General features: G+C 44.3%; 1 long non-coding RNA gene across 3 annotated transcripts; it reads right to left on the bottom strand.

The window, feature by feature from the left end:
• Positions 1-865: 865 nt before the first annotated feature.
• LOC132539528 (uncharacterized) lies at positions 866-19,852 on the bottom strand. 3 transcript variants are annotated; one of them, XR_009550875.1, is made up of 4 exons: positions 18,007-19,852; positions 10,070-10,211; positions 4,309-4,412; positions 866-1,508 (listed from the first exon to the last, which is right to left on the bottom strand). It is a non-coding gene; the product is annotated as an uncharacterized LOC132539528 (long non-coding RNA). The 3 variants fall into 3 exon arrangements; XR_009550874.1 differs by lacking the exon at positions 18,007-19,852 and having other exon boundaries at positions 10,070-10,468; XR_009550873.1 differs by lacking the exons at positions 10,070-10,211; positions 18,007-19,852 and having other exon boundaries at positions 4,309-4,915.
• Positions 19,853-22,312: the final 2,460 nt, after the last annotated feature.

Below are 22,312 nucleotides of genomic sequence, written 5' to 3' on the forward strand. Positions count from 1 at the left end.
TTGACGTCTCGTCACCCAATCTGGTCCCCTACACCTACACTGAACTTCTCTGTTCCAGTCTCTTGGAAACAGAGTTGGCAGTCAGCTGAGGTCAAGAACAAACACCTCATCACAGACCCCTGCAAGCGTCAACCCAGCTTTGACCTAGCACGTTATGATCGGGCCCTCCTCAATCGCTATCGAACAGGCCATGGCCGGTGCGCCGCTATGTTCCATCGCTGGGGAGCCAGAGACGACCCGAACTGCCCCTGCAGCTCCAGACAGACTATGACCCACATAGTCAACGACTGCCACCTCTCCAGATTCAAAGGAGGTCTCGAAACTTGACATCAGGCTCAACCTGACGCTGTTGACTGGCTACGGAAGAAGGGCAAACGCTAGAAGAAGAAGTGAAAGAGAGGTCAAGACTGTAGCTTATTTCCCTACACTGGGGGCAGGACTGAAACTGGATTGCATACATGGCAAAGTAGCACACTAAGAGAGTTATTACACTGGCCCGTTAGAGAGCAATTTGAAGAAAAATAGGCATTTTTAGGGGTCGGGTGATGGCTCACCTCATTGAGCACCCGTGTTACAATGCACATGTTACCAGGACCCTGGTTCGAGCCCCCAGTCCCCACCTGCAGGAGGAAAGCTTTAGCTTTGTGAGTGGTGTTAGCAGTGCTGCGGGTGTCTCCCTTTCTCTCCCCCTCCCCTCTCAATTTCTAGCGCTCTCTATCCAATGAATAAAGATAATAAAATAATAATAATAATAGAAATAGGCATCTTTACAATATTGAGTTTTCTTACCTAGGAACATCCTAAATGTCTCAGTGAATTTCATCCATTTCATGTAAATGCATATCTTAATAAGTGTACTCCAATGTAATTTTTAATTTTTTATTAGTGATTTAATAATGATTGACAAGACTGTGAGATAAGAAAGGCACAATTCCACGCATTTCCCACCACCAGAGTTCCATATCCCCTCCCATCCATTGGAAACTTTCCTATTCTTTATCCCTCTGGGAACATGGACCCAGGGTCATTATGGGGTGCAGAAGATGGAAGGTCTGAATTCTGTAATTGCTTCCCCACTGGACATGGCATTGGCAGGTCAATCCACACTCCCAGCCTTTTTCTATCTTTTAAAGATTTATTTTAAAAAATTTTATTTAAAGGAAACATTGACAAAACCACAAGACAAGAGGGATACAGCTTCACACAGTTCCCACCACCAGAACTCTGTATCCCACCCCCTTCCCTGATAGCTATCCTACTCTTTATCCCTCTGGGAGTATGGACCCAAGTTCATTGTGGGATGCAGAAGGTGGAAGGTGTGGCTTCTGTCATTGCTTCCCCACTGAACATGGGCGTTGATAGACAGGTCGATCCATACTCTCAGCCTGTCTCCTTTCCCTAGTAGGTTGGGGTTGTGGGGAAGTGGGGCTCCAGGACTCATTCATTGGTGGGGTTGTCTATCCAGGGAAATCTGGTTGGCATCATGCTGGCGTATGGAACCTGGTGGCCTAAAAGAGAGTTAACATACAAAGCCAAACAAATTGTTGAGCAATCATGGACCTAAAGGCTGGAATAGTGCAGATGAAGAGTTGAGGGGTTCTCAGTGCAGACTATTGTGTACTTTTGCTTTCAGGTATATATTTTGCCCTAGTTTATGGATACGTGTGAACATATGATATTTTATTTATTAATTAATGAGAAAGACAGTAGAGAAAGAACCAGGCATCACTCTGGTACATGTGTTGCTGGGGATCAAGCTTGAGAGTCCAGTGCTTTATCTATGTGCCACCTCCCAGACCACTCTTTCTCCCTCTCCACCTCCCTCTTCCTCTCTCAAGTTCTCACTGTCCTACCCAATAAAATGGGGGGGTGGGGGGATGGCGTTCAGGAGGACTGGATTTCTGGTTCTGGCACCAAGTCCCAGCAATAACCCTGGAGGCAAAAAGAAAGGGAGGGAAGAAGGGAGGGAGCAAGGAAGGAAGGAAGGAAGGAAGGAAACACAATAACCTCACATTTGAGTTTTAGAGTGGCTTTTTATTCATCTAAGCTAATCATTCATCATCATATCAATTTCCTCAACAAAGAGATTGGGTCCAGTTTGACAAACACAAGCCTAAACTCAGTGGTTCATGACACTAGTCACAGGATTTGTTTAAGAGGGTTGGCATGTCATTCTGGAATTTCCAGGGTTTTCAAAAGAAGAGTTCTCTGTTACTACACTGTGACATATAAAGCCACCAGAGAAGCAGCACACCACATGTGGAGCTGAGAGAAATTGAACAGCAACATCAAGACAGGCCATGCTGGACAAGAAATCTATCCGGAAACTTCATAAGAATACATGCATGACCCTCCTTGTTTCTTTGTTTGTTTGTTTGTTTGTTATTATTAACCAGTGAGCCATTTACAACTCAAATTATCATAGTGGATATGCCAACCTAGTGCTGTGTGTTACAAAAACAGAATGACCATGAAAATGAAAATAAAAATAGGTCAATGTATGCAAACAGAAAGCAGGAATGGACAAATTAAAATCGGGTAAGGAGAATTCAGGATCAAGACCATGAAGCAGAAAAAGAGGCAGATTATAACATCTACAAGAGCATTTGATGAGGGGGCCGGGTGGTGGCACACCTGGTTGAGTGCACACGTTACAGTGCGCAAGGACCTGGGTCCAAGGCCCCTGGTCCCCACCAGCAGGGGGAAAGCTTTACAAGTAGTGAAGCAGGGCTGCGGATGTCTCTCTGTCTCTCTCCTCTCTGTCTCCTCATCCCCCTCAATTTCTCTCTGTCTCTATAAAAGAATAATTAATGAACTTCCTGAGTCACATGATACATATAGCAAAACTCTTAATAATGGCAGGTACAAGGGTTATATAAATCAGCACCATAATGGGAAATTTGGCCTCAGAATCTGCTGGCAGAGCAGACGCAATTAAAGAAATAGAGACTATAAGTAATACTGTATGAGGCCCAGTGTCCATATACACACATACATCTAATATGACTTCTATATTTTCCCTTTTGTTGCCCTTGTTTCTTATTGTTGTTGTCATTGTTGTTATCGATGTCATCGTTCTTAGATAGGACAGAGAGAAATGGAGAGAGAAGGGGAAGACAGAGAGGGGGAGAGAAAGATATAGACACCTGCAGACCTGCTTCACTGCTTGTGAAGCAACTCCCCTGCAGGTGGGAAGCCGGGGGCTCAAACCAGGGACCTTCCGTTGGTCCTTGTGCTTTGCGCCACTTGCGCTTAACCCGCTGGGCTAACGCCTGACTCCCTAATACTCCCTAATATTGGGCTTGAACCCTCATCTGTGAGCATAGTAACAGGTCCCATAGTAACATGCACCATCTGGCCCCACATTTAGTACAACTTAAACCAGAATTTTAGGTCAGGGAAATAGCTCAGCTGGTAGAGCGCAGGGCTCTTGCATGCCTGAGGGTCCCAGGCCCTTTCCTAGTCCTCCAGGTACTGAGTACAACTCTGGCTTCTCTCTTTTTTGTCAAATGAAATTCTGTCTCATAGAAAACGAATCTTTGTGGGTTTTTTTTTAAAGGATTCATTTATGTATGAATGAGAGAGACAGAACCAGAGCATCACTCTGGAACATGCAAAATAACATGTTACGTGTGTAACAGTATTTCATAAGGTAAAAGTTTAAGATAAATAGAACAAAAGTAATGAGATTTCCTGAATATAGTGACCCAGGAGGTGATAGAGTGGATGAAGTCTTGGACCCTCAAGCAGAGTGGTTGTCTGGTTCTCTCTCCCTCTTTTTTCCTTCCTTCCTTCCTTCCTTCCTTCCTTCCTTCTTCTTTCCTTCTTTTCTTTTTTAAATATTTTTATTTATTATTGGATAGAGACAGAGAAAATTTGAGGGGGGGGCAAAGAAGGAGGGAAATAGACACAGATCATCTGCAGCACTGTTTCATGAAGGTTTTCCCCTGAAAATGTGGACCAGGGGCTTGAACCCAGATCCTTATGTACTGGCATGTGTGCACGCGCTTAAGCAGGTACGCCCCCACCTGGCCCCATTCCCTCTCTCTTTTCTCATTAGCAAATAAAAGTTTTCTTAAAAAAAAAAAGAATTGATGAATATGAATCTTGAAAATTCCCACTGGAGTTTAGAAATAATGTAACAGAACTCAAACTTCCATATCAATAAAGTTGGAGCAGTTTCATTCTCATCAGTACAAAAGGCTGCAAACAAGGATCCGTGAATATTCACCACACACACACACACACACACACACACACACACACACACACACACACACTCACAAACTGAATGTAACTGAAACTCACCAGATAGATACATTTGAGATTCTATTCCCCAGTCCTTTGAGGTAGCCACTATCTTGAATCAGGAATTTCTCACCGGCATCCGTTGCTTTGTAGTCTCCCTCCGCCTACTACACAGAGAAATGTTTACGTGCTTTCAAGCTTCCCATGAAGAGTGAACACCTGTCTGTGTTTGTCTGCTGGAGCAAAGCTGGAAAGTGTGGATCGTGAACTAGCTTATTCTGCTTCTACTGTAGCAGGCGCACACACACCATTACTGTGCTTGCTTCTCAGCTATCAGTCTTTCTTTTTTTTTTTAATAGGACAGAGAGAAATGGAGAGAGGAGGGGAAGACAGAGAGAGGGAGAGAAAGACAGACACCCGCAGACCTGCTTCACCGCCTGTGAAGCGACTCCCCTGCAGGTGGGGAGCCGGGGGCTCGAACCGGGATCCTTAGGGCAGTCCTTGCGCTTTGCGCCACCTGCGCTTAACCTGCTGCGCTACCGCCCGACCCCCCTCAGTCTTTCTTTCACTGTCTTGTGTATTTCCACCTGCTTCTATGCAATTTCTTCTCATTCTTACCCTTTGTAACTTTTTAAAAAAAAAACTATCTTTATGGGAGTCGGGTAGTAGCACAATGATGACATCAATAACTACAACAATAAAAAGGCAGGGCAACAAAAGGGAAAATAAATTTGAATAAACTATATTTATCTATTGTATAGTGACAGCCAGAAATTGAGAGGGCAGGGAGTGGCAGAGAGGGAGAGAGAGAGAGACACCTGCAACACTACCTCACCACTTGCAAAGCTTTCCCCCTGCAGGTGGGGATCCAGAGCTTGAGCCCAGGTCCTTGCACATAGTAACTTGTGAACTCAACCAGGTGTGCCACCACCTGGCCTCTTACTCTTCATAACTCTTTTTTTTTTCCAAAGCTTTTTCATTTCCAAACTGACACTTGCACCTTCAACTTCTCCAGCATGCCAGCTCCTCTCCCCATAGTCGCATGCCTCTAATTCTTTGAGAGGACAGAGGAGAATGATGCTAATGTTTCTATTGAACTAGTTATTATTCTCATGTGTGTTGTATGTTTTCCTTTTATTTTATTTCATTATTGGATAGAGACCGAGAGAAATTGAGAGGAGAGGGGGAGACAGAGAGGGAGAGATACAGAAAAACACTTACAACCCTGTTACACTACTCGTGAAGTTTTCCCCCTGCAGGTTTGAACCCGAGTCCCTGTCCACTGTAATAGTTGTGCTTAACAAGGTGCACCACCACCTGGGCCCCGTGCCTTCCTTTTACCTGTCACATTCCTCTTCCTTTATTGTTTGCATGGTTTGTAAGGAGGTCACATTTTTCCTACTTCTTGTTCAATTTTTATTGGGCACTCAGTGGTCAGTGAAGTGGTGATTTACTACTAGGTCTTTCAGTGGTTATCTAGTCCCCTCAAATGATCCTTTCAAAGTCAGGCTGGAGAGATGGGCCTTTATTTGAGTCATCATAGGAGTGGAGAGAAGACATATGTGTTGAACCACTACAGTCTTCTTTAAAAACTATTCTTATTCTATTTATTACTGGACAGAGACAGAGAGAAATTGAGAGGAAAGGGTGAGAGAAAGGGAAAGAGACAGAGAGATACCTGCAGACATGTTTCACCACTCATGAAACTTTCCCCCTGTAGGTGGGAACCAGGGGCTTGAACCCAGGTCCTTGCACACTTTAATGAGTATGCTTAACCAGGTGCACTACCGCCTGGCCCCCCTAAAGTCTTCAGTGTGGTTATGTCATCTAGAAAGAACTGGACATCACACCGGCACATGTGCTGCCGGGGATTGAACTCAAGACCTTAGGCTTGAGAGTCCAGTGCTTTATGCATTGCACCACATTCCAGACCACCAAAGAAGTGTCTTGATTCTCACAGCAGTTAATCCCATGAAGCAAAACACCTCTTAAAATCTTGCCATTCTTCCACTTGATGGTGAGACTAGCTCTACAAGAAACCAGGTCAGTGTGAGGGCTGTTTGCCCAGGACTTGTATTAGTGGTCTCTCTTTCTAGTCAACTTTGACTGTGGATGTTTGATTCTCGAGAGTCCCTCTTCCAACATTCCCTGATGGTCTTCTTGGGTGAAGAATACAGTCCCTAGTGACAAGGCCCTTTCCCTTATGCCTCTGCAGTGTGGGGCTGAGTTCAGAGCAGGGAGCCAGTCTCCAGCTTGATAAGAATTATTGGGAAACCTTATATACTGCCACTTCTAATAATTAGTGTTATTGTGATGGGGTTAGATTGATGCTGACTCTTAAATCATCATTGTTTAACTGGAATATCTTCTTCAGAATCTGTGATCTGAAGTAACGGCCATTCCCTAGCTAATGAAGCAGAGTTAGAAACATGAGATTTCTGGGGCCAGGCAGTGGCACACCTGGTTAAGCGCACACACTATGGTGTGTAAGGACCCAGGTTCAAGTATCCAGTCCCCACCTGCAGGGGGAAGGCTTCACAAGCAGTGAAGCAGGCCTATATGTGTCTCTCTGTCTCTGCTGACTTCTCAATTTCCCTCTGTCTAAAAAAAAGAAAGAACAGAAACATGAGATTTCCATGGGTAGTAAAGAAATTGTGTGTGCTTTTTTTTTAAAAAAAATTCTTTATTGGAGGATTAATGTTTTACAGTCAACAGTGAATACAATAGTTTGTACATGCAGATCAGTTCCCAGTTTTCCCCATAACAATACAACCCCCACTAGGTCCTCTGCCATCATGTTCCAGGACCTGAACCCTCCCACCCACCCACCCCAGAGTCTTTTACATTGGTGCAATACACCCAGGGAAATTATGTGCTTGAATGCGTTTGTAAATTATTCTGGGGTCATGTTAGAAATCTTAGAAGGAGGAGCCTGAGATTGTGAATTCCAGATAAGTCCCCAGAAGATGTTTATGCTGTTAGCTGCATACCACACTTGGTTAGAAATTTGGGGGGGAGGGTAGGCTTGTTCAGAGAGGGGGACTTCCACACTTGAGGCCTGAGGCTCTATCGTCGGTACTAAATAAGTCAGACTAAGTAGTACATTGGTCGCTCTAGATGAAGCCCTCCATATTGGAGAACACCATCCGCTTTCATCAGTCCTAGGCCGATGCCAGTCTCTTCCAGAAACACCCTCATGAATAGACCCAGGGACAATATGCCAGGTATCCGGATAACCCCTGGCCCCATCAAGATGTTACAAGAAATTAACCATCACAAACTAGAAACATCACAGCCTGTGAATGCAAGGTCAGAAAACTAAGAATAGCAGCCAACACTTATTAAAATGTGAGCTGCCTCCTAGACACAGGGTGGAGTTATGCTGACTTTATCAAGTTATACTCTTATTGGATAGAGACAGCCAGAAATCAAGAGGAAAGAGAGTTATAGAGGAGGAGAGAGACAGAGAGACAACTGCAGTACTGCTTCACCACTTGCAAAGCTTTCCCCTGCAGGTGGGGATCTGGGATTCGAACCCAGATCCTTATTGTAGCATGTGTGCTCAACCAGATAAACCAACACCTGGTCCCTGAAGTCATACTCTTTCTCTCTTTCTTTCTTTCTGTCTTTCTTTCTTTCTCCCCTTCTTTCTCTTTCTTCCTTTTCTTTTATTTCTCTCTCTATTTCTTTTCTACCAGAGCACTGCTCAGCTCTGACTTATGGTGGTGCAGGGAAATGAACCTGGAACTTTGGAGCCTCAGGCATGAGAGTCTTTTTGCATAACCATGATGCTATCTACCCCTGCCCCATACTCTTATATTTCCACGTTCTAGAGGAGTAAATTGAGGCAGAATAGATCATGTATTTAAGATTCCATATTCAGTCAGTCAGCAGAACTAGGTAATCTAACTTCAAACCTCAATTTGAGAAATTGCCAGTTGATACCAAAGCTGAAACCACCTACCAACAGGACAGAAAAAAGCAAAGGTACCAGCATGATTTTGGAAGAACAAAGCCTTCACTGAATAAAACCCGAGAGATGTTGTGAATTGACTCAAAGGTGAGTCAACCCTGGTGCTTCCTAAAGGTTCAAATCGAGAGAGATGCAAACAGAAGTTCATATGAAAGGGGGAAAAAAAATCTAAGAGAAATCAGTGAGGACAGAAAAAAAAAAAAAAAGCAGAACTTAGCATCCTTACTCTTCAATTTTGAGAAGAGAGAACTGCTATCTGGTAGAATTTTGACATCAATTTTTTTCTCAGAAAGTCCCAGCAAAGGTTATGTGTTTTGTTACAAGTCAAAGTGATAAAGGGAACTTGTATTGAATTCCTTATTTCTACAGGTAGAGTCTTTATTCTTCAGGATTGGAGCCCAATAAAACTTGATAACCAACCAGCCCCTGAGTGCTAACGCAGTTAGGGTTTCTTCCTCAATGTTCCAAAGGTCTCTGTACATACCTGGGCAGAGTACATGCTCATTCATTCATTTTCTTTGAACATTTTTTTTTATTATCTTTATTTATTGGATAGAGATAGCCGGAAGTTGAGAGGAATAGAGGGGGATAAGAAGGAAAGAAACAGAGAGATACCTGTAGCCCTGCTTCACCCCTTGTGAAGCTTTCCCTCTTATAAGTGGGGCTTGAACCCAGGTCCTTGAACACCGTAACATGGGTGCTCAACCAGGTGCACCACCATCTGCCTCCCCTTTTTAATATTTCTCATTCACCAGACTATGAGCCCCCCACCCCACCCCAGGACAAAGCCTTAGTTTGTACATAATCCTTGAGCTCTAGGTAAACGGGGGTGCTAGTCACTGCATCTGAGTTTTACAGCCTTGACAGCATCCCTTTTCCTTCTGGCTTCCTTCCACCCAAGTTCATCTAAATACCGCTTCCCTTGCAAAGCTCTTCTTTTTATCTTTATTTATTTATTGATAGAGACAGCCAGAAATTGAGAGGGTAGGGAGAGAGAGAGAGGAAGAGAGACACCTGTAGCCTTGATTCACCACTCTCAAAGCTTCCCCCCTGCAGGTGGGGACTGGGGACTCGAACCTGGGTCCTTGCACATTGTAACAAGTGGGTTCAACCAGGTGAGCTGCCACCCGGCCCCTGTACATGCTTTTTAAAAAAGACCTTTGTCCCCTGAAGGGGAGTCGCTTCACAGGGGGTGAAGCCCATCTGCAGGTGTCTGTCTTTCTCTCCCTGTCTTCCCCTCCTCTCTCCATTTCTCTCTGTCCTATCCAACAATGACAACATCAATAACAACAATAATAACTACAATAATAAGAACAAGGGCAACAAAAAGGGAATAAATATTTTTTAAAAAAGACCTTTGCTCTCTGTTTTAAGATATTTATTTATTTATTTCACCATTGCTCAGCTCTCAGCAAAGCTGTTCTTGAATTAAATATTTCACTCCATAGCTTCACCGTGACATACCATATTATCTTATTGTGAGATTTTTTTTTTTTTGTCAGGCTCTTTTCTGCATTAGATTGTCAACTTCTGCTGACTATAACTCTCCCTTCATACCCTTTGAATTCGTATTAGGGCAGAGCTAAATGAGACACAAGTGGTTGACTCATAAAATTAAATGTTGAAGGCATTTTTTAAAAGGAAGTTAGGTCTGACCACAGAGCTTCTGGACTGGCAGACATGAACCCATCAACAGCTTGAAGACTCAAAGCGTCCAAGTCCACCTCCCTCTTGAGATCTCCCAGATCCATTCACAAATAGGATATTTTCAGATCCCAGCTTCTTTTTGTGGTGGATAGACATCACCCAAGAATGAATGCCTGGGAGGTGACTTAGTCAAGGACTTACGCACATGACGTCCTGAGTTTGATCCCTGGTACCACCTATGGAGGAGTGATGATCTGTTTCTCTTATTTTAAAAAAAACATCATCGGTGGAGCAGGTCTGTAGGTGTGTCTCTTTCTCTCTCTTCTCTCAATCTCTCTCCATCCTATCAAACAAAGGGAAAAAAAGAAAAAGAAAAATTACCAACAGGAGAAGGTATTTCTTTTCTTTTTTTTGGTCTCCAGGGTTATTGCTGGGGCTTGGTGCCTGCACTATGAATCTACTATTCCTGGAGGCCATTTTTCCCATTTTGTTGTCCATGTTGTTATTATTGTTATTGCTATTGTTGTTGTTGGATAGGAAAGAGAGAAATCAAGAGAGGAGAGGAAGACAGAGAGGAGGAGAGAAAGATAGAACCCTGCAGACCTGCTTTACTGATTCTGAGGCAACCCCCTTGCAGGTGAGGAGCTGGGGGCCCGAACCTGATCCTTACTCCAGTCTTTGCATTTTGCTCCATGTGTGCTTAACCCACTATGCTACTGCTTGGCCCCCTTATTTTTTTAAATATTATGTACATGCCTTTAGGAAGGACACCAAGGGCTAGTTCAAAGCTACCTATGAACTAAAAATCAAAGTGATCATTAAATGAAAAAGAAATTTAAGATACAAAGAGTCAGTAATTCAGAAAGAGATTTAAGAAAAAAAAAATTGGCATGGGAGTAGATAGCATAGTGGTTGTGCAAAGAGACCCTCACGTCTGAGGCTCCAATGTCCCAGGTTCAATACCCCCTACCACCATATGCCAGGGCTGAGCAGTGCTCTGCTTAAAAAAAAAAAAAAAGTAGCATACTCAACGAGTGTTACCATGTGCAAAGACCCCAAGTTCAAATCCTCAGTCTCCACCCAAGGGAGAAGCTTCACACGTGCTTGAGCAGTGCTATGGCTGTCCATCTTTCCTATGTCTCAAATTCTATGAAAAAGAAAAAGAAAAAGAAAAAGGGGGCGGGGTAGATAGCATAATGGTTCTGCAAAGAGACTCTAATGCTCAAGGCTCCAAAATTCCAGGTTCAATCCCCCCACACTACCATAAGCCAGAGCTGAACAGTGTTCTAGTAAAAAAATAATAATAATAAATAAGAAGGAAGAAGAAAGAAAGAAAGAAAGAAAGAAAGAAAGAAAGAAAGAAAGAAAGAAAGAAAGCCCACCTGCAGGGGAGTCGCTTCACAGGCGGTGAAGCAGGTCTGCAGGTGTCTGTTTTTCTCTCCTTCTCTCTGTCTTCCCCTCCTCTCTCCATTTCTCTCTGGCCTATCCAACAACTACAACAACTATAACAACAATAACAACTACAAGAGGAACACAATGGGGGAAAATGGCCTCCAGGAGCAGTGGATTTGTAGCGCTGGCACCGAACCCCAGTGATAATCCTGGAGGCAAACAAAATAATAATAAGAAGAAGAAGAAGAAGAAGAATCTTTAAAGAAAGAGAAAGAGAAAAAGAGAGAGAAAGATAGAAAGAGAAAAAAGAAAGGAAGGAAGGAAGGAAGGAAGGAAGGAAGGAAGGAAGGAAGGAAGGAAGGAATCGGGTAGTAGTGCTGTGGATTAAGTGCACATGCCGCAAAGTGCAAGGAACGGCCTAAGAATCCCAGTTCGAGCCCTGGCTCCCCACCTGCAGGGGAGTCGCTTCACAGGAGGTGAAGCAGGTCTGCAGGTGTCTGTCTTTCTCTCCCCCTCCCTGTCTTCCCCTCCTCTCTCCATTTCTCTCTGTCCTATCCAACAATGAGGACATCAATAACAACAATAATAACAACAACAATAAAACAATAAAGGCAACTAAAGGGAAGAAACAAATTTTTTTAAAAAAAAAAGAAAGAGAAAAGGGGGGTGTTGGACAATGTCTGCCGGGGACAGTGGAACCATGTAAACACCAAGCCTCTGTAATAGCCTTGGTGGCCAAAAAAAAAAGGTTGATTAAATTCTGCTTTGTGTGAGGGGAAAGCTTCCATCTGCTTGCTGAGGGCCTATACCTGGAGGCTGTGTTGATGGCCAGTGATCACTGAGTTAGTTTCTTCAGCCCGTCAGTGTCCTCAGAGGAGACCCAGGGAAACGTGGTGACTCAGACTCCTCCATTTCAGGATAAGGAGAGAGCTTTTGTGATTTCCTTCTTTTCCCTTGACACCAATTGTGAGGTTTTTAATTTTCTACAGAGAACCTCTATTTCTATCTTGAGACTAGAGGATCTCAAGCAGGGGTGGAGATGGGAGGGGGCCGTGTGCTGCCCTGTACCCAGAGAGCCGTGACAGACAGAGAGGGAGAACGTGGCTTCTATCTAACATTCACAGCCACTGTGAGCGAGATGAGTGTATTTCTTTTGGCTTGTCAACAGGGGAAGGCTGGTAGCTCTCGGTTTACAAAGTAAACACAAAATGTTATTGAAACGTTAAAGTTCTCAGTGCTCCGCTCACGTCTCCTTTTCACCGAGAATGATTTATTTTGCTCATCGTTAGTGTTTTGTTTGGCTTTGCTTTGTTTTTAATGAAGACATAATACAGAAATTCAGAACTGAAGATGTGGCTCTGAGAATCCAATTTTTTTTTTTTTTTGTCCTCCTGGGTTATCACTGGGGCTCAGTGCCAGCACTGTGAAGAATCCACTGCTCCTGGAGACCTTTTTTTTTTTTTTTTTCCATTTTATAGGACAGAGCAAAACTGAGAGAGGAGGGGAAGGCAGGGAGAGAGTATAGACACCTGCAGACCTGCTCCATCATTTGTGTACTATGTGCACTTAACTCGGTGCGCCAGCACCTGGTCCCAAATCCAAAAATCTTAAAAGGAGAACAAATACAATAAAAACAGGTATAGAGTCAGCAAAATAACTCACCTGGGGGCAGGGTTCTGCTTTGCCTGGTGTGACACAGATCAAAGTTCAGCTCCCAATACGTGGGAAGAAGCTTAGATGCTGGGACCTGCCTCTCTCTCTCTCTCTCTCTCTCTCTCTCTCCCCTAAAAAAGTCAGCCCAGGGAGATGCGATAGGAGGAAGAAGATAAGAGGGCTCTGAAGCCCAGCTCCATCAAGACCCAGAGAAAGAGGAGGAAACGGGAGGGACATTTGGATGCAGTACTAGAGTTATGTGTGGCTTGGAGGGGAAGAGAGGACTGGACCTGGAAGAGAAAGAGGCAATTCTGTACAAATGTAGACAGAGACTTGTCAAGATGACAGTTAACCCACCTCTGCAGCCTTGGGAGAACGGCTGCAGCCGGCTCCCCACCTGCAGAGGGGTCGCTCTGCAGGCGGTGAAGCAGGGCTGCAGGTGTCTCTGTTCTCTCTCCCTCTCTGTCTCCCCCTCCTCTCTCAATTTCTCTTTGTCCTTTCCATTAAAATGGGGGGGGGGGAGGAATGGCCTCCAAGAGCAGTGGATTCATACTGCTGGCATCAAGCCCCAGCGATAACCTTGGAGGCCTAAATAAATAAATAAATAAATATGGGCGGGGTTTGGATGGTAGCACAGCGGGTTAAGTGCACATGGCGCAAATTGCAAGGTTCCCATTTCTCTCTGTCCTATTCAACAATGACATCAATAACAACAATAATAACCACAGCAATGATAAAAACAACCAGGGCAACAAAAAGGAAAACAAATAATAATAATAAATAAATAAATAAATACGGGCAAAATTCATCACAACCTGCTGGCAAATCTATCTTCCTTCCTAAAACATCCAACCTCCTTGTGCCAGGAGATAGCTCACCCGGTAGAGTACACGTCTTATGAGTCCTTAGGTTTCAGTCCCGACACCGGGAAAGATCAGCACAAATAACACCAAGGGTGTTATTAATCCCATGGATGGTGGAATGGTATCCTAGTGTCGCTCCTTTCCCCTGTTCACTGCCTCCCCTCAAAAATACTGGCCAAGGGAGTCGGGCAGTGGGTTAAGCGCACGTGGCGCTGAGTCCAAGGACAGGTGGAAGGATCCCGGTTAGAGCCCCCGGCTTCCCACCTACAGGGGCGTCGCTTCACAGGCGGTGAAGCAGGTCTGCAGGTGTCTTTCACTCCCCCTCTCTGTCTTCCCCTTCTCTCTCCATTTCTCTCTGTCCTATCCAACAACAACGACATCAATAACCACAACGTTAGACAACAAGGGCAACAAAAGGGAAAATAAATAAATAAATACATAAATATAAAAATGTTTAAAAAATTTTAAAAATACTGGGCTATAGAAACTGCTTAACACAATATTCTAGGTTTACTTTCATCTTCACCTTTAAAGAAATTAAGATTTTTTGGGGCTGGGCCGTGGCACACTCGGCTGAGGGCACACACTACAGTGCACAAGGGCTCAGGTTCAAGCCCCCAGTCCCCACCTGCAAGGAGAAAGTGGTGAAGCAGGGCTGCAGGTGTCTCTCTGTCTCTATCTCCCTCTTTCCTCTCAATTTCTCTCTGTCTCTGTCCAACAATAGATAAATAATTTTAAAAGCTAATAAAAAAGTTAAAACTTCTTAAACTAGAAGGGTTTTATGATTAGGGTAATCACCATGAGAGAGGAGGATTTTTTTTTTTTAATTTTTCATTTCAATCAGCCAAAAGTCCCTCTAGCCTAAACCCATGTAAATTCTTCTTCTGAATCAACCTTCTAAGTCTGTGTGCAGAACACACACACACACAGACACACACACACACACACACACACACACAGACACACACACACACACACACATGCACACACGCACACACACGCACTTTGTCTACTTCTGACAACTACCCCTATAATGGAGAAAACGCATTGGCAATTGCTCCCTTAAGTCATCTTTGATTCACAGTCAAACTTTACATTGTGTGCATTCTTTCTTTCTCCCTTTCTCCTTCCTTCCTTCCTCTCTGTTTCTAGCAAGAGAGATGCAGAGAGAGAGATCAGATCACTGCTCAGCTTTGGCTGGTGCTGGTGCTACCAGAGATTGAACCTGGGACTTTGGAGCCTCGGACATGAGAGTCCTTTGTGCATAACCATTAAGCTGTCTCTCCCCATCCTGTGTGTTCATTCTCAGTGTCCCCCTCTAAGAATATCCCTATTGAGAAGTTCCTAGCACCTAGCCCCTGAGAAAAAAATCCTGAGAGTGGTCCTGAATGACTGGCTGCTCAGCATTTTGCCTCGTTAGACCATCAGTTACCAGGCTCAGGGACAGGCTCTGTGGTTTCCCTAGCAATCTGCTCTCTGGGTCCTTATGATCTGGGAAAAGGCATTTAGGTGCGTGACCGAATGACAGGAGAGAGAACTGGCAGTGCCAATTTTCCTCTGCTGAAAATAAATTAAAAAAAAAAAAAAACTCGGGAGTTACAAGGTACAGAGAAAACACCCAAGGGGGGTGTTTAAGTGCACATATTACCAAGCGCAAGGACCCAGGTTTGAGCTTCCTGCTCCCCACCTGGAGGAAGAACACTTGATGAGCAGTGAAGCAGGTCTGCAGGTGTCTGTCAGTCCTTCTCTATCTCCCCTCCCTTCTCAATTTCTCTGTCCTATCCAATTAAAAAAAAAAAAAAGGCCATCAGGAGTGGTGGATTTGTAGTGCTGACACTGAGCCCCAGCAAGAACCCAGGAGAGAGAGGAGGGAGAGGGAGAGGGAGAGGGAGAGGGAGAGGGAGAGGAGGGAGAGGAGGGAGAGGGAGAGGAGGGAGAGGAGGGAGAGGAGGGAGAGGAGGGAGAGGAGGGAGAGGAGGGAGAGGAGAGGAGGGAGAGGGAGAGGAGAGGAGGGAGAGGGAGAGGAGGGAGAGGGAGAGGAGGGAGAGGAGGGAGAGGGAGAGGGAGGGAGAGGGAGGGAGAGGGAGAGGGAGAGGGAGGGAGGGGAGGGGGAGAGGAGGGAGAGGGAGAGGGAGAAGGAGAGGGAGAGGGAGAGGGAGAGGGAGAGGGAGAGGGAGAGGGAGAGGGAGAGGGAGAGGGAGAAGGAGAGGGAGAGGGAGAGGGAGAGGGAGAGGGAGAGGGAGAACCTAAGAAGATCAGAAGCAATGTTAGTATTCAGGTTGCATGTAAAAAACAAATACAAAGGCTGATGTAAGGTGAGAGACAGAGCTCACCAGGTAGGGCATGAGTTGAATGCACCATACACCAGGAACCCAGGTTCAAACCCTGGTACTGCAGGGGAATGTGAGGCACCAGAGGAAATTCTAGTGTTTTAATGTCTTCCCCTTGAAATGCCTATCTAAAAAATTATGTCACCTAGAAGGATGGAATCAAGAAATATAAAACTAAATACATAAGCCAATTAGTAGTAGCTGGACATACACGTCTCTCCTCATTCAAGATCACACCTGAAGACAAAAGCATCCAACAGTTAAGGTCTGGGTCAGGCTCCTAGTAGTCTCACCCTCAGAGAGGAGTAACCGTAGCCAGTGCTCAGGGCCACTGCTTCAGCCACTTAGCAGAATGCCAATATGGAGCATGTAGACTATCACTCTTATCCTCGGGGGGCTGGAACTCAACCCAGTGGACATTTCTTCAGTAAAACCATGTGGAGAGGGGTCGGGCGGTGGCGCAAAGGGTTAAGCGCAGGTGGCGCAAAGCGCAAGGACCGGCGTAAGGATCCCGGTTCGAGCCCCCGGCTCCCCACCTGCAGGGGAGTCGCTTCACGGGCGGTGAAGCAGGTCTGCAGGTGTCTGTCTTTCTCTCCCCTTTTCTGTCTTCCCCTCCTCTCTCCATTTCTCTCTGTCCTATCCAACAACGAACGACATCAACAATGGCAATAATAATAACCACAATGAGGCTACAACAACAAGGGCAACAAAAAGGAGGAAAAAAAAAAAAAAAACATGTGGAGAGTAAGGAGGAGACCACCACACTTCAGGGCAGGAGAGGCCTTGGGGCCAGAGAGAGCACAGCAGATTTGCAGATCTGAGGTGCCACCACTATATGCTGGAGCTGAGCATTACTATGGTTTTTCTTTCTGTTCATCTCATGAAAAATAAACCTTTAAAAAAATAGGTAGATACATATATACATACATGTCAACCTGTATTCAGAAGTTAGGTTTTTAAATTGATGACTGGTTGAGTTATTCCCATTTTTCCAGGCAAGAGCCTGGGACTTGGGAGGTGCATTGCCTTGCCTGTGCTTGGGCTGGATTCCATCAGGAAATTCCTGGTCCCTCAAATCCACAGACCTTGCTCCTCTAACTTTCTCTGGGTGTGTAAGCAAACTCTTCTCCAAAGATGCAGTATGTCCTCTCTATTCCTCATCCATTTCCCTTTCTCTGCAACCTCACCTGGAAAATAAAATTGTTTTTCAATGTTTTTATTCCATTCATTTTATTTTATTTATCTTTTGAACCAGAGCTCTGCTCAACTCCGGCTTATGGTGGTGCAAGGGATTGAGCCTGGGACCTTGGAGCCTCAAGCATGTGAGTCTCTTTGCATAACCGTTAAGCTATTTTACCCTTGCCCTCGCCTGGAAAATTATTATAGAAAGAAGAAAAGAAAAACAGTGTTTTCCCTTCAGCAAAGACAGGAAGAGGCAGCAATCAGTCTTGGTCTCCTCATTCCCTTATAAATTTCTGTTTGGCTACTGAGGAACAAAGATAGGGAAAAAGAAGGAGGAGGAGGAGGAGGGGAAGAAGAATGAAAGAAAATGGATAAGAAGATAGGAAAGTAGAGGGCAGAGGAAAGAAGCAGATGGAGAGAAGAGAGGAGGGGAGTGAGAGGAAGGCATAAAGACTGAGAGGCAGGGGGCAGGCGGTGGTGCACAAGGTTAAACACATGCAGTACAATGCTCAAGGATCCCAGTTCGAGCCCTCCCACCTGCAGGGGGGTTGCTTCACAACTGGAGAAGCAGATCAGCAGGTGTCTATCTTTCTCTCCTCCCCCACCCCCGCAGTTTCTCTGTCCTATCCAAAAAGAGAGAGAGAGAGAGACAGAACTCTTAAGAATTACACTGGACTTTACCAGGCCAGAAAAGTAGGTTCTGAACAGTCTAGCTCACCTTGGTTGAAAGTGGAATACAGTCCGATGGATACCAGCATGTAGACAGATGTGTGGGGATTGAACCTGGGACCTCGCAGCCTCAGGCACGAGAGTCTTCTTGTATAAGCATTATGCTATCTCCTCAGCCATACTGTTTGCTTCTTCAACATGTCATCCAGAGAGCTCAGTGCTCCCACTAAGAAACAACAATGGCAAGAATCAAGTCCACTGTGAGGCTTTTCAAGGTAGCAAAACAACCTGGGCACTCTGTCTTCCGGCTTTGCCAGGAGCTGCAGTCACTTGCTCCCACTGTCCTTACTGCTACTTTCGAAGACGCTTTGAAGTTGAATGGTGAGCTCTTCCCATGGCCTTTCCCTCTGGAGTCTGAGGCTCCATCTGCTATGTTGCAAACTGTTTTACCGTTACAGCTGGGAGTACTTCACCAGCAATGTGTGGCCAGGACCCTGTCAGCTTGCCAGTTTTCCAACAGGAAGAGAAAAATCAGTGTAGTATTTCCTCTCTAAATCCTGGTGGCTTGAAAAAGCTTAAGAATAGGGGTGGGGAGTAGATGGCATAATGGTTATGCAAAGAGACTCTCATGTATACCTGAAGCTCTAAGATCCCAGGTTCAATCCCCTGCACCACCATAAGCCAGAGCTGAGCAGTGATAAAAATGAATAAAATTTTTTAAAAAATAAAGTACTTAAGTAAAAAAAAGAAAAGCTTATGGACAATCTAACCCTCCTGATTTAACTCTCAGGCACTTTAGGTTGAAATAATAATAATAATAAAAGGACAGAAAGCTTTAAATGCAACTGTTCTGTGCCCAGCACAGACTTCTCTGGTGTGATGACAGACGTGGGTGCACAAAGTCTGTTTCTCCATCTCCATAAAATTTCTCATAGCCATACATCGACACATATTATATCTAAAACTATACATTTAAGGGGGGCAGGCGGTGGCACACCTGGTTAAGTGAACACATTACAGTGCACAAGGACCCAGGTTCGAGCCCCTGGGTCCCCACCTGCAGGGGGGAAGCTTTACAAGTGGTGAAAGCAGGTCTACAGGTGTCTCTCTGTCTCTCTCTCTCTCTATCTCTCCCATCCCTCTTGATCTCTGGCTATCTCTATCCAATAAATAAAAATAATAAAAAAAAATTTAAGTATACATTTATTTTAAAATATATTTTGTTTTATTTTAATGAAAGATCTAGAAAGATACTAGGGCCAGGAGGTGGTGCACCATGTTGAGTACACACATTATAGTGCACAAGGACCTGGGTTCAAGCCTACAGGCAGAAAGCTTCACGAGTGGTGAAGCAGGGCTGCAAGTGTCTATCTCTTTCCCTCTCTATGTCCCCCTGTCTTCTCAATTTCTGTCTCAATCCAATAATAAATAAATAATTTAAAAGAGAGAGATAGAGAGAGAAAGATGCAGAGAGAAACCAGAGTAAGTTCAGTCTGGCTGATGGTGGGCCTGGGTACTGAACCCAAGGCTTTGGAACTTCAGGCATAAAGGGCTTTTTGCTATCTTCCCGTTGTATGTTTTTCAAAGCTAATCATTTTTTTTTTAATATTTTATTGATTGGCTATTTTTTTAATATTTTATTGATTGGCTAGAGATAGAAATTGAGGGGAGAAGCAGATAAGAGAGGGAGAGAGTAAAAGAGACGTCTGCAGTACTGCTTCATGGTTCACGAAGCTTCCCCCCTACAGGCAGGGACTGGGGGCTTGAACCTGGGTCCTTGTGCATTGTAGCACACCTGGTTTGACCCCATTTCTTGAATTTTACTCTCCCTTCTTTCCAAGCTAACCTTCTACCCACCCTAACTCCCCCAGTAAACCCTCTACTCCCAGATTTTGTTGTTGCCTTGAAATAAAACCGTAGTAAAAGTTTGCGTACACACACAAAAATGTGCTATTTTTCTGACTTAGTTCACTTAACAACCTTACTAGGGAAAGAGAGAGGCAGGCTGGGAGTATGGACCGACCAGTCAACGCCCATGTTCAGCGGGGAAGCAATTACAGAAGCCAGACCTTCCACCTTCTGCATCCCACAATGACCCTGGGTCCATGCTCCCAGAGGGCTAGAGAATGGGAAAGCTGTCAGGGGAGGGGGTGGGATATGGAGATTGGGTGGTGGGAATTGTGTGGAGTTGTACCCCTCCTACCTTATGGTTTTGTTCATTAATCCCTTCTTAAATAAAAAAATAAAAAAATAAAATGTGCTATTAAACTATGGAGTTGTACTCACGATACTGAAATGCATTTTTATTCTAATAACACCCTCAACCTTTTAACTATGAGATAATCTACTAAATAACTCCAGTTTAAGTTGCTTTATTATGCAAACTTTAATTATTGCCTCATGCAGAGTATTGTATCAAATGACTAAGCTTAAAAATAAGCGTGTCCAGGGAGTTGGGCGGTAGCGCAGCGGGTTAAGCACAGGTGGCGCACAAGGACCAGTGTAAAGATCCTGGTTCGAGCCCCTGGCTCCCCACCTGCAGGGGAGTCACTTCACAGGCGGTGAAACAGGTCTGCAGGTGTCTATCTTTCTCTCCCCTTTTCTGTCTTGCCCTCCTCTCTCCATTTCTCTCTGTCCTATCCAACAACAACAACATCAGTAACAACAACAATAACTATAACAATAAAACAACAAGGGCAACAAAATGGGATAAATAAATATTTTAAAAAATAAGATAAAACATCCCTTTTGGGGACATGGATTTAAAAATAATAAGTTTGTCCAACCACACATTTAGATGTTTTATTCTATGCAGTACAGTGTTTTCCTAGGTTGGCAAGTTCGGTGTGAGTCAGTAGCAAAACAACAGGACACTCATTAAGAAAGGGAGGTTGGGGAGTCGGGCTGTAGCGCAGCAGGTTAAGCGCAGGTGGCGCAAAGCACAAGGATCGGCATAAGGATCCCGGTTCGAACTCCGGCTCCCCACCTGCAGGGGAGTCGCTTCACAGGCGGTGAAACAGGTCTGCAGGTGTCTATCTTTCTCTCCTCCTCTCTGTCTTCCCCTCCTCTCTCCATTTCTCTCTGTCCTATCCAACAACAACAACAATAATAACTACAACAATAAAACAACAAGGGCAACAAAAGGAAATAAATAAAATAAATATAAAAAAAATTAAAAAAAAAAAAAGGGAGGCTGGGCTTTTTCCTCATGCAAACAGAACAGTGAAAACATACCTTTCACAGCAGAGAATTACAGCCAAGCATGTTGATAAGGGAACCAACTTTAATCTGTACAGATGAATCTGGGGAATCTTCTGGGAGAGATGCCATAGATTATTGCAATAAATATTATTAGCAGACTCACAAGGCTATAATATCTATCTGTAAACATGAGGCTGAGTTCCAAAGTAATGTGCTTTATTTGACTTGGGCTTCCAAATTTGACATTGGGGAATTTTGTTTGTGGACCCAGCATCATTAAGTAAATACAAAATCTGGGGATAATGAGATATGACAGTATTAGGTCAGGACTTAAAAGAAAAAGCTTCGAGGTTTTAGAATCAAATTAAGAGGGCCTGGAGATAACTTAGTCTGTGGAACATACATTTTTGTCATGTGCTAAGAGTGTGGTTAGATCCCTGGCTCACTATATGGAAGCCTCATTATAAGGGAATGCTGGGCTGGGGACCCCACAGACTGGTTATATAAAAAGACTTTCTTGGTCTGGTGGCGGTGAACCTGGTTCAGCACACGTTATAACGCACAAGGACCCAGGTTCAAAACCCTGAACCCCATCTATAGGGGGAAGCTTTGTGAGTGGTGAAGCAGTGCTGCAGGTGTCTCTTGGTTTCTCTCCCTTTCTACTTCCCCATCCCTCTCCATGTCTGGCTGTCTCTATCCAATAAATAAATAAAAATAATACAAATTAAATTTTAAAAAAGGTTTTCCTGCCAGAGGCTCTGAGGTACCAAGTTCAGATCCCCAGCACAACCATCAGCAAGAGCTAAGCAGTGCTCTGATCTCTTCCCCCTGCCTCTCTCTCTCTCTCTCTCTCCATCTATATATATATAGATAGAGATATATTTCTCTATACCTTTCTCTGTGTATCTCTCTCATTGAAATACATAAAGTTTAAAAAAAGATGGGTGATGCTTAGGGCCCAACAGTGGAACAGTGCTGTGCTGTTTCTCTCTGTGTGTCTTTTTTGTATGTATTTATATGTGTGTATATAAGAATATGTGTGTATATAAATATATACATATGGTAGATAAAGACAGAAATATAGAGGTATATAGAGTGTGAAAGAGGTGGCTAGGCAGTGGTGCACCTGGCTCAGCACACATAGTACTAACTGC

Source organism: Erinaceus europaeus, chromosome 7 (assembly GCF_950295315.1).
Source record: "Erinaceus europaeus chromosome 7, mEriEur2.1, whole genome shotgun sequence".
Taxonomy (NCBI): Eukaryota; Metazoa; Chordata; class Mammalia; order Eulipotyphla; family Erinaceidae; genus Erinaceus; species Erinaceus europaeus.